This window comes from Grammomys surdaster, unplaced genomic scaffold, assembly GCF_004785775.1.
Source record: "Grammomys surdaster isolate TR1022 unplaced genomic scaffold, NIH_TR_1.0 125982, whole genome shotgun sequence".
NCBI lineage: Eukaryota > Metazoa > Chordata > Mammalia > Rodentia > Muridae > Grammomys > Grammomys surdaster.
In genome coordinates this window covers 3,360,545-3,368,337 of record NW_021620798.1, presented here as the reverse complement: position 1 = coordinate 3,368,337, position 7,793 = coordinate 3,360,545, and the positions used below count along the sequence as shown (strand labels likewise).

At 36.5% G+C, this 7,793-nt stretch overlaps 1 pseudogene; it reads left to right on the top strand.

Moving 5' to 3' along the window:
- The first annotated feature begins 7,071 nt into the window (after positions 1-7,071).
- Positions 7,072-7,559, top strand: LOC114609743 (annotated as a pseudogene).
- The last annotated feature ends 234 nt before the right edge of the window (positions 7,560-7,793 follow it).

Here is a 7,793-nt window from a genome sequence, read left to right as displayed (position 1 = left end):
TCCATATGAATTTGAGAATTTCCTTTTCTAACTCTGTGAAGAATTGAGTTGGGATTTTAATGGGGATTGCATTGAATCTGTAGATTACTTTTGGCAAGATGTCCATTTTTATTATATTAATCCTGCCAATCCATGAGCATGGGAGATCTTTCCATCTTCTGAGATCTTCTTCGATTTCTTTCTTCAGGGACTTGAAGTTCTTGTCGTACAGGTCTTTCACTTGCTTGGTTAGATTCACACCAAGGTATTTCATATTATTTGCAACTACTGTGAAGGGTGTCATTTCCCTAATTTCTTTTTCAGACTGTTTATCTTTCATGTAGAGGAAGGCTACTGATTTGTTTGAGTTGATTTTATAACCAGCCACTTTGCTGAAGTTGTTTATCAGGTTTAGGAGTTCTCTGGTGGAAGTTTGGGGGTCACTTAAGTATACTATCATATCATCTGCAAATAGCGATATTTTGACTTCTTCCTTTCCTATTTGTATCCCTTTGACTTCTCTTTGTTGTCTAATTGCTCTGGCTAGGACTTCCAGTACTATATTGAATAGGTAGGGGGAGAGTGGGCAGCCTTGTCTAGTCCCTGATCTTAGTGGGATTGCTTCAAGTTTCTCTACATTTAGCTTGATGTTGGCTACTGGTTTGCTGTAAATTGCTTTTACTATGTTTAGGTAGGGGCCTTGAATTCCTGATCTTTCCAAGACTTTTATCATGAAGGGATGTTGAATTTTGTCAAATGCTTTCTCAGCATCTAGTGAGATAATCATATGGTTTTTTTCTTTAAGTTTGTTTATATAGTGGATTACATTGATGGATTTCCGAATATTGAACCATCCCTGCATTCCTGGGATAAAACCTACTTGATCATGATGGATGATTGTTTTGATGTGTTCTTGGATTCGGATTGCTAGAATTTTATTGAGTATTTTTGCATCGATGTTCATAAGGGAGATTGGTCTGAAGTTCTCTTTCTTTGTAGGGTCTTTGTGGGGTTTGGGTATGAGTGTAATTGTAGCTTCATAGAACGAATTGGGTAGTCTTCCTTCTGTTTCTATTTTGTGGAATAGTTTGAAGAGAATTGGTATTAGGTCTTCCTTGAAGGTCTGATAAAATTCAGCACTAAAACCATCTGGTCCTGGGCTTTTTTTAGTGGGGAGACTTTTAATGACTGCTGCTATTTCCCTAGGGGTTATGGGACTATTTAGATGGTTTATCTGCTCCTGGTTTAACTTTGGGACCTGGTATCTGTCTAGGAAATTTTCCATTTCTTCCAGGTTTTCCAGTTTTGTTGAGTATAGGCCTTTGTAGTAGGATCTGATGATTTTTTTAATTTCTTCAGTTTCTGTTGTTATGTTTCCCTTTTCAGTTCTGATTTTATTAATTTGGATAGTGTCTCTGTGCCCTCTGGTTAATCTGGCAAACGGTTTATCTACCTTATTGATTTTCTCAAAGAACCAACTCCTGGTTTTATTGATATTTTGTATTGTTCTTTCTGTTTCTATTTGGTTGATTTCAGCCCTGAGTTTGATTATTTCCTGCCTTCTACTCCTCCTGGGTGTATTTGCTTCTTTTTGTTCTAGAGCTTTAAGTTGTGCAGTCAAGTTGTTAGTGTGTGCTCTTTCCAGTTTCTTTTTTGTAGGCACTTAGAGCTATGAGTTTTCCTCTTAGCACTGCCTTCATGGAGTCCCACAAGTTTTGGTATGATGTGTCCTCATTTTCATTGAATTCTAAAAAGTCTTTAATTTCTTTCTTTACTTCTTCCTTGAGCAAGTCATCATTGAGTAGAGAGTTGTTCAGTTTCCATGTGCACGTGGGTTTTCCATTGGTTTTGTCATTATTAAAGACCAGTCTTAGTCCATGGTGATCTGATAAGATGCAAGGGATTATTTCAATCTTTTTGTATCTGTAGAGGCCTGCTTTGTGACCAATTATATGGTCTATTTTGGAGAAGGTACCATGAGGTGCTGAGAAAAAGGTATATTCTTTTGTTTTAGGATGAAATGTTCTATAGATGTCTGTTAAGTCCATTTGGTTCATAACTTCTGTTAATGTCAAAGTGTCTCGCTTTAGTTTCTGTTTCCATGATCTGTCCATTGCTGTGAGTGGGGTGTTGAAATCCCCCACTATTATTGTATGAGGTGTAATATGTGTTTTGAGCTTTAGTAAAGTTTCTTTTATGTATGTAGGTGCCCTTGCATTTGGAGCATAGATGTTCAGAATTGAGAGTTCACCTTGGTAGATTTTTCCTTTGATGAGTATGAAGTGTCCTTCCTTATCTTTTTTGATTAATTTTGGATGAAAGTCGATTTTATTTGATATTAGAATGGCTACTCCAGCTTGTTTCTTGGGACCATTGGCTTGGAAAATTGTTTTCCACCCTTTTATTCTGAGGTAGTGTCTGTCTTTTTCACTGAGGTGCGTTTCTTGTATGCAGCAAAATTCTGGGTCTTGTTTGTGTATCCAGTCTTATAGTCTGCGTCTTTTTATTGGGGAATTGAGACCATTGATGTTAAGAGATATTAAGGAAAAAGATTGTGCCTTTCTGTTATTTTTGCTATTAGAGGTAAAGTTATGTTTGTATAGTTATCTTTTTTTGGGGTTGTTGGAAGATTACTTCCTTCCTTTTTCTAGGTTGTAGTTTCCCTCCTTGTGTTGGCGTTTTCCATCAATTATCCTTTGAAGTGCTGGGTTTGTGGGAAGATATTGTGCAAATTTGGTTTTGTCATGGAATATCTTGGTTTCACCATCTATAGTGATTGAGAGTTTTGCTGGGTATAGTAATCTGGGCTGGCAATTGTGTTCTCTTAGGGTCTGTATGATGTCCATCCAGGCTCTTCTGGCTTTTATAGTCTCTGGTGAGAAGTCTGGTGTAATTCTTATAGGTCTGCCTTTATATGTTACTTGACCTTTTTCCCTTACTGCTTTTAGTATTTTTTCTTTGTTTTGTGCATCTGATGTTTTGATTATTATGTGATGGGAGGTATTTCTTTTCTGGTCTAGTCTATTTGGTGTTCTGTAGGCTTCTTGTATGTTTATGGGCATCTTGTTCTTTAGGTTAGGGAAGTTCTCCTCAATTATTTTGTTGAAGATATTTACTGTCCCTTTAAGTTGGGACTCTTCATTCTCTTCTATACCTATTATCCTTAGGTTTGGTCTTCTCATTGTGTCCTGGATTTCCTGGATGTTTTGAGTTAGGAGTTTTTTGCATTTTGCATTTTCTTTGACAACTGTGTCAATATTTTCTACCGTATCTTCTGCATTTGAGATTCTCTCTTCTATCTCTTGTATTCAGTTGGTGATGCTTGCGTCTATGACTCCTGATCTCTTTCTTAAGTTTTCTATTTCCATGGTTGTCTCCCTTTGAGCTTTCTTTATTGTTTCTATTTCCATTTTCAGATCCTGAATGTTTTTGTTTAATTCCTTCTTTGTGTTTTCTTGCATTTCTTTAAGGGATTTCTGTGATTCCTCTTTAAGGGCTTCTACCTGTTTACTTGTACTCTCCTGTATTTCTTTAAGGGAGTTACTTAATTCCTTCTTATAATCCTCTATCATCATCATGAGAAGTGATTTTAATTCTGAATCCTGCTTTTCAGGTATGATGGGGTGTTCAGGGCTTGTTATATTGGGAGAACTGGGTACTGATGATGCCAAGAAACTTTGGTTTCTGTTGCTTATGTTCTTGCGCTTGCCTTTCGCCATCTGGTTAACTCTAGTGTTGCCTGCCCTCACTGTGTAAGACTGGAGTCTGTATTTCCAGTTATCTTGCTTGTTGCAGAGCTCCTCAGAGTCCAGATGTCTCTGTAGTCTTATGATCCTAATCTTGGTGTCTGCTGCTCTGAGTGCAGTGGCTCCTCGGCTGCTCTGAGTGCAGTGGCTCCTCTAGGATGACTCAGGAGTCAGTATCTCCACAGGACAGGAGTAGATCAACTCAGTGTCAGCTGCTCTGAGTACAGTGGCTCCTCGGCTGCTCTGAGTGCAGTGGCTCCTCTAGGATGACTCAGGAGTCAGTATCTCCACAGGACAGGAGCAGACCAACTCTGTGTCTGCCCCAGCCCACAGGACCAGGAAGGGGAGGAAGGGCGAGATATTATTAACTAAAACAGATGGCTATAAGCTAATGTCAACGGGCAGCTTGTGTGGAAATTTATAAGCCTGAGTAGTCATAGACCTTGTAAATAGGTAGCCTTGGCAGACAATACCAACTTAGATAAGGACAAGCGAGTCATAGGCAGAGTCATAGTGACTTGTCCCCTGAACCCAGCCAGTACCCGGTTCTGAAAAATATCTGTATCCCCCTTGAACACCCACACTCCAGTGTCATTCTCTTTCCCCACATCCTGCCTTTCTGTGTTTATAACCCCTGTGTGAGTTAATTACTATTTGAGAAAAAAAATGAGAATAAAAAAATAAAAAAATAAACCTTTAAAATACTCTCTATGGACTCTAGCTACAACAGGATCACAGAGCATCATACAACCTGTCCTGGAACTCTGACAGCCATTCACACTGCATGGTAGTTCACTGGCATGTATAGAGTTTGAAACTGCTCTTAATCCAGCTAGGTAATAGATTTATCTGTGAGTTATTTTTTATTACATATATTTTATTTAATAAAATTTATTATTTTATTGAAATTATTTTACCAAAAAAAATCTTTGCCGTGCATATAAAATGAATGCATAAATTTTCACTGTGTATTTAAATGGAAATGGGGAATACTTTAGAACATAATTCAAAAATAAATTTTAATCAGATAAAGTATTATACTATCCCGGGCAGTGGTGGCGCATGCCTTTAATCCCAGCACTTGGGAGGCAGAGGCAGGCGGATTTCTGAGTTTGAGAGTTTGAGGCCAGCCTGGTCTACAGAGTGAGTTCCAGGACAGCCAGGGCTACTCAGAGAAACCCTGTCTCGAAAAACCAAAAAACAAAAAAAAAAAGAACCTTTGAGGGCTGAGAGATTGCTCAGTGGTTAGGAGCACAAAACATATGTACACATAAATTAAAAAGAAATCTAAAAAAATATATTTAAAAAAAAGTATTATACTATCCTTTTTGATGTATGAAATAATATCTCCATATTAAGAAAGTTGGATACAATCCATTATCCATTAAAAATTACATGAATAATAATATTAAAACTGTCAAATCTTTGACATTGTTCCTTCTTGTCTTATAACTCACAAAGCCTTTCCTTAGAGGATTTTGTATCCATATAACATATTTTCTTCTTAAGTTCTTTATTGAGCAACAAATTTGATTTCATATAAAGATCATTTACAATAGAATACGTACTACATGTTTATTTAAAAATTTTCAGTATATATAATTTGTTTTAAGATAAAATTATTATTTATGTTTGGGTTCTATTTTACACTTATTAAAGAGGATACAGTTGGATATATAATTAATTATCCATTTGAATAAAATATGCAATAAAATTAATTCCTTTAGAATGCATTTTAATGAATTGGAAATAAGTAATCTTTGAATGTGTCTAGATTTCCTTAAGGAAATATTAGTTTTGCTAGAACTAAATTCATTAGTCATTCAGGTTCTTCACTCTGGGTTTACATGTGCACTTTGGATAATTTCTTTGCTTTTATTTGTACATTATAAAAATAAATAGCTACTTTTTAGTAATGCTTTTCACTCTTTTAACCTATGCCATAGATATGATAAAGGTTTATTATCTGTTATATGATTTAGGATTCTGTTCATTGTGATAAAGCTGAAAGCACAGAAGCATCAAGAATTACAAGGAACACATAACCCAGTAAAAATCTGATTTACATTGTCAACAGTTACTAATATTATTTTAGTGTGTACCTGACTTTAGTGCTTTAGCGATTTTCTATCCCCAAAGGACAACTATGTGCTGTGAAGTGAGTGGAAAATTGAAAATAGAGCCTTTATTTTGTAAAGTAAGAAAAGTTCAAGTGTGTTAAAAGTGAGGTGAGAAAATAGAATCAGCCTTCAGCTTGTACAAAAGGGACATTCAATTTTAGAAAGATGATAATTAGAAGGAGATAAACCAGGAATATATTTTCTTGTAGTAAAAGCCACCCAGTACCACAAATCTTCATGGAGATCTAAACTGTGTCTGCACAGCTCCACTAGAGGGTATTCCATATGTCTTCTCATTTTATGGCCCAAAGGCAGTAATGAGTTATTATATCATAGATCCAAACCATAAAACGAATTTGCAAAAGGTCAAATACGCTATACATGAAGGTTTCCCCCTTGTATCTGCATCATGTTAAACATTGGTAAATATCAGCTTTCCTTAAATCAGTTATCCTTCTTCCCATGTGAATCTGATTGAAAACTCAACTTGAAAATTGAGTTTTCCAGTTTAGTTGTAAGTAGATCCAAAGCAAATCAGCCCTGTTTCATGCCTCTTGCCTCCTGATAAATTGAATTGACTTGAGCAGAAATACATTAAAATGTTACACAAGAAGTATATAAGAAGAGAGGAGAAGTGGCACGATAATTGCCATAGAGACATTGTATTGACCCTGCTATTAGTTTTCGTGTCACTAGTAAAATTGAGAGGCAAGCTCATTAGAGTAAACACAAAGACTTATTGTATGTTATAATTCCACTGCTATAGTGTAGAGGAGAAGCATGGCATGGCACTGCTATATGAATTCTGGGCAGTGTTCTTTAGGTAATTAGCTCCAACAGTGACACTGTCTTGAAATAATAAGATACACAAATTTCATCAAAGGGCTCCAAACATATGGCTTCCTTCATTTACAGACTCTAGATTACTTAATCCATGAATATGTTTGGCACCTTTTACTTCTTCCCTGACTTTTCAAGCAGAATGAAGGCTCTTTTGTTGTCCATATAACTATAGAGTTGCAAAATAATGTGAGGATGTAACTAGCTTTTGCTGTCAGAATGGAGTGGTTATTATTGGAATGATACATGCACTCTGAATGTGTGCCTAAACATCTGGAGTTCTGAAAAGTGTGTTATAAAATTTTGATGAAAGAAAAACTAGAATAGAGAAAGAGGAAAGAAGAAACATTTTGGCCTTGGCAACCATCTTCTAGTAACTTGCCTAAATGACCAACACAAAGGGAAAGAGGAAAAACACTCACTGTGTGTTCTCTAGCCCTTTTAGGAAACATGGAGCTGTCCCTTTGGCCACATACATATGAATCTTCAAGAAGGGTGATGTTTTAGACATCAAGGGAATAGACACTGTTCAAAAAGGAATGTCGTATAAGTGTTAATCACGGCAAAACTGGAAGAGTCTACAGTGTCACCTAGCATGCCATGGGTAGCATTGTAAACAATCAAGGTTAGGTCAGGTTCTGGCCCCGCACAAGGATCAATGTGTGGGTTGAGCTGATCAAGCACTTGAAGAGCAGAGACAGCTTCCTGAATTCAGTGAAGGAAACCAAACAGAAGAAAAAAGGAAGTCAAAGAGAAGGACCTCTGGGTTCAGATGAAGTGCCAGCCAACACCATTCAGAGAAGCACACTTTGAAAGGACTAATGGAAAGGAAACTGGGCTGCTGGAGGTCATTCCATATGGACCCATGGTCTAACACACAAAAAGTAATGAAGGCTACAAGTATTTTAAAAACAGAGAGTAAAAGAAAGGACTGCACTAGATTCATATATGCATGTATAATATATATTAAATTATGAAAAGACAAAAGGGAATAAATGAAAGCATGTATTTCATTTTATCAAACACATCCTGGTGATTTTCATAAGACAGCAGTGACTTGAGATGCTTCATACAAATAATCTGAGTCTAATTCTAATAACTTATATCA